This window comes from Phocoena sinus, chromosome 4, assembly GCF_008692025.1.
Source record: "Phocoena sinus isolate mPhoSin1 chromosome 4, mPhoSin1.pri, whole genome shotgun sequence".
In the NCBI taxonomy this organism is placed as follows: Eukaryota; Metazoa; Chordata; class Mammalia; order Artiodactyla; family Phocoenidae; genus Phocoena; species Phocoena sinus.
The window spans coordinates 32,342,708-32,347,810 of NC_045766.1; the positions used below are offsets into that span (position 1 = coordinate 32,342,708).

Sequence of the window (5,103 nt, forward strand, 5' to 3'; positions counted from 1 at the left end):
CTCCTTCCTGCAGTTTAATAGAAGGTCCACATAGCAGGAAAAAAAAATCTCACATTTGAGGAGCTTCTAGGAGGGAAAAATCTGCTACCTCCGTTATCTACCCAAGAAACGAAGTGCTGAGGAGAGAAAGTGAAGAGGATTGGCTCTTTCGAGAGAAAAACTTCATTATTTGTTTGGGATAATGATTATCTTCTTCCCTATTATCTAAAATTTTAAGCAATTAAACTACTAACCTCAGCAACAAGTGGAAAATATTCTGACAAATCAACACCCTTACTTAACATTCCCTGAGCCTTTTCGCTTATTATTTGTGGCGTTAACTCCAGTCCTGTGGAACCAGACCAAAAGGATATCAAAAGGATTTCCTGTCGGTAAAGGACAAATGGATAGTATTATTTAAAAATTTGGCATAGTCAAGGAACAGAGAAGAGCGCAAGGAAGACCTGGAAAAGGGCCTTTGCAGGCAAAATTTATTGGAATTTTTGAGCTAAAGAGAGTGTGATAAAATCCCTAAACAAGACAAAGAAATTAAGGTACTGTGCCATTTGGGACCCTAAGGAGAAATGCAGAGAGTTTGGGAAACATTACTACAGAGCCTAAGAAGCATTTTTAGGTACAGTTGTGTCTTGGAATCTCGATACCGTAATACTGCCTACAGTAAAACATAGGAGAGAGAGTGCTTGCCGTGAATCTCCATGGCTTTGTGACTTTGGGCAAGTTTTAACCTCTCAAATCCTTAATTTCCTATCCACGAAAAGAGGCTGATAATAATAGCACTTGCTTTATAAATTGTTGTTAAGGGTTAGAAATAATCAATGCACGGAAAAGACTTCGTGTCCGGCGTATATTAAATGCTTATCTTATGTTATCTATTATTATAAAAGGCAATAATTAGTGGGAAGAAATCTTGAAATTGCTTTTGTTTTCATGGAACTGAAACTGAGTGTAGGTTTTGAGTTAGTCTTTTCTGTAATGATTAAAAGCTAAATGCCTCCACTTTTGTTCACCAACAGCTATATATCTTTCCCAACATTTTTTTTTCTGAAGAAATTCAATAACAATATGCAAATTCCTTTTTCTCCCAGGTTTTATGTGCATGTGTGCTTAGGGAAACAACATATTTCTATATTTCTGACTTTGTTTTCAGTTGAATACTTACACATTTACCTTTTAAAGAAACAGATAGCAAATGGCAATACTCTCAAACAACAGAATTTTTTATGAAAATAGGAAGGATTGGCTTACAGATATTTAAATGAGGTTAAACTCCACGTGGTTGAGGTCATAAGTCCTTCTCCTCTGTTTTACTTTGAGAGTCGGCCTCAAAGATGTACCTAAACATATTTAATTTTATTTTTAAAAGCCATGCCTAATGAGTATGATTGTAAGAGAAACAGTGATTAGTTATTTGTTCGAAGGAGCAGGTTAGAATTGAAAGTGATTTATAAAGGGAATAAAAACAATTCTGTATAATCACTGCTATTGTTAGCAGGGTGGGGTGGGGGGTATGTGAAATCAGAGATAAACCTTATTTTTTGAGAAAGAATGGAGCCTCTTCAGAACCGCCAGGAGAGCTCTGGGAATTTTAGGAGACCTTGACCCAAATTACTTCTAGAATTAAAATTTCTGTTCTTTTTCTATATAATTATTAAAATGAAAGTTGTAAAATTTTCTAAAGGCTGATATAATAATGTTTACAGCTATAGGTACAAGTGACAAAGAGCTGTAGTTTATGGAAAATAAGGCAAAATACATACGCTCTTGTGATGTTGACTATCTAGAAAAGGGAGGGTCTTATACTAATAACCCATAGTTTTTTAAAAAATTGCTTCTTTGAAAGTGGCTATGGTTTTCTTTTACTAAAAGGTATGTGTGTTTATTGCTGATGGCTTTGTAAACAGGGAGCTGGGGGTTGTGATCCATCTTTATGTAATTCGCTAGGCACAGGCTTTGTTGTCCTTAAACAGAGTGCCAAAGCTGACATCACCATCCTTGTTCTCGCAGGGCTCCAGCTGGATGAACTCTGGGGCATGTGCCCTGACTTCATGTTCAGCATCAGGGTCAAAGCAAAGGGAGGGCTGACAATGATTCCATTGTGAGCTTTCTATGGAAATGCCATGATGATTCTCTGTCAAGCTCAGTGTCCATTGCACCACCAGCCACCCCTCTCCTTCCCAGTGAGATCCTGTATCAAGCTTTATAATGCAACCCAGATGGGTAAGGAAGAGAGGAAGAATGAGGGGGAAATGCAAGTCAGAACAGTCATCATTCTATTCTTAATCTGAAAGTCATGAATCTTATTTTTTCTGCTTCTGTAATTTCTACTCTAAAATCTTAGAAAAACTTAAATGCCATTTTATACATAAGGTAAAAGGGACCCATAGTGTTCAAAGTACTGGCTCTAGGAGTAGAAACCAGGAGTTCTCTAACCTATTTAGATTCTGACTACCATGTATCAGTATTATTTTGGTACTCTTTAACACATGCTAAATCTGTCTCCTTGGTTGAGGAGAATTTAGCTGTCTGTGTGGAGTATCAGGACATAGCAAAATGTACAGTTGGTATCCTTCTTAGCTTTAAGAGACAAGCTGTCAGAAAAAAAACTTTAAAATGGGCAAAAAAAATACTAAGTGCTCTGTTAGGGTTACCTCTTTCTTACATTGTCTTCAAACTTTTACAACTCTGATAATAATCCAAAAAAAGTTTTTATCCATAGAAATATAGATGTGTTGTATGTGGTGAAACTTAATTAGTTATTGCCTGGTGGGTATTGACAATTTCACATGTATTTGTATATTTGTGTCCTAAGGACTCTCCTTTGACTAAGTTGTAACATCTTCTGGGTTCCCTCATGCATTAATAAGTTAAATAAAATCTATTTATTTATTTATTTTTGGCTGTGTTGGGTCGTCGTTGCTGTGCGTGGGCTTCTCACTGCGGTGGCCTTTCTCGTTTTGGAGCACGGGCTCTAGGCATGCGGTCCTCAGCAGTTGTGGCACGAAAGCTCAGTAGCTGTGACCCGTGGGCTCTAGAGCGCAGGCTCAATAGCTGTGACACACGGGCCTAGTTGCTCCGCGTTATGTGGGATCTTCCCAGACCAGGGCTTGAACCCGTGTCCCCTGCGTTGGCAGGCGGATTCTTAACCACTGCGCCACCAGGGAAGTCCCTAAATAAAATCTTTAATACATGTTTCCTTTATATTTGTATGACAAACATGGTTTTCCCATGTTTTAAAAAAAAATTTATCCTTTATTAAAAAAAATTAAAAAACATTAAAAAAATACATTAAAAAATTATCCTTTATCAAGAACTTAAAACAATCAATAGACTCTTCATTCTTCCTTTGAATTACAAACTTATAGGTAGAGGAAATCTCCACAAAATGAGAAATGTTCTGACTCGCTTAATAGATTCTTATCAAATATTTCTGTCTTTGCTGTTCAAAGATAGTCCTAAAGATAATGTGTTAATGATGCGTTAATATGCTTTGGAAGCTTCCAATCTGGGATCATTGGTCAATACAGAGTCCGGGTTAAGATGGAAGAGGCTGTGAAGATTCTTTACTAACAGTGCTGGTGAGGCATTCACGTCAGTGTGCTTCTCAAAAGGATGGAAGCCTCTTAATGGAGAATTAAGATGAAGGTAAACAGCTCAGATAATTGTTCAGTTGGTTTAACTGGTTTGCAGCAAGAATGCCTCTCTCTCCTTCCCTAATATAACTGTGCCCTAAATGTCTCCCTACCTTATTGTTTTGTCTCATGCTTGACTCTGAAAACAAATATAAATATTTGAGGAACCATAAAGCCAATGAAATAATAATAGATATCATTTATTGGAAAGCTACTATTTCCAGACATTTTGCATTTATTACCAGAGTTATTCCTCACAGCAACTCTATCTGGAAAGTATTATTACCTATATTCTATATATGAGAAAACCAGTGCTCGAAGAGGCAAAATAATTAGCAGGGCTGAGCTTTAAACCCATTTTGGCTTGACTCTGAAGCCAGTGGGTTCAGCCATTATGCAATATGGAGCCTGTGTTGCTGGGCTCTGGAGTTCTGTCTGGCTCTGAATCCTGGTTCAGCCACTTCAGCTCCCCCCAAGATGACAGGCATTTAGGAGATAGATAAGAAGAATGAAATGGAAACGTCTGAAATACAAGAGGAGGGGCATGAAAACAAATGGCCACGGAGGGAGGAGAGGAGAGAATTCTAGAAAGAGTTGAAGGATCGACTGTGTCAAATAGTTTAAGAATGTCAACTAACGTAATGAAAATGAGTTTGTGTGGAGCAATAGGAGGTGATCAATGGCAAAGTTTGCCAGGAAGTTTTAGCAGAGTGGATGCAGAAACCAGATCAGAGTCTGTTGAAGGCAGATGGAATGAGGGGATATAGAAGAGAGAAATTGAAGATGCAGGAGAGAGATGCTGGTGGAAGTACCTAAGAGACCTTACACAAGTAGAAAAGACCATGTAAAAGAGAGACAGATGCGTGAGCCTTGGACATCAGAACGGGAAACACCTGGCCAGCTTTTATTTCCCTGTGAAGTAGGAGAGTAGGGTGCTGCTGAAGAAAGAGAGCAGGCTATAAGGGCGGCAGGGACAGCAAAGAACAACAGGGCAATTTGCTCATGGTTTTGACTTGCCACTGTGACTATTTATTTATTTATTGGCCGCGAGGCTTGTGAGATCCTAGTTCCCTGACCAGGGATCGAACCCGGGCCCTCGGCAGTGAAAGTGCAGAGTCCTAACCACTGGACCACCAGGGAATTCCTGCCATTGTGACTACTTATTATGACCATATAAGTATTTGTCCAGAGAGGGCTGCAGGCCAGCTGTGACTGGGCATCTGAAAGAGTGATTGGTCCACACGGTGGTGTGGTTTCTGCAGTATGACTCAGGATCCTAAAATGTTGGATTGTTTTAAGATTAGAGTTTGGTAGGTAAGGTGGGTGAGGTGCAGAGAAGAGCTAGGTGTGGAAGGGAAGTGGCAATGCTAGCCAAACTGACTAAAGGGAAGGGGAGGACGACAAGGGATGTGGTCTCACTGTATATCAAGCAACTGAGCCTGGTTGGGGTTCCTCGTCAAGCAAGAGGAGAACC

General features: G+C 39.3%; 1 non-coding gene across 1 annotated transcript; it reads right to left on the minus strand.

Moving 5' to 3' along the window:
* Positions 1 to 4,696: 4,696 nt before the first annotated feature.
* Positions 4,697 to 4,769, minus strand: TRNAE-UUC. The gene has a single exon. It is a non-coding gene; the product is annotated as a tRNA-Glu (tRNA).
* Positions 4,770 to 5,103: the final 334 nt, after the last annotated feature.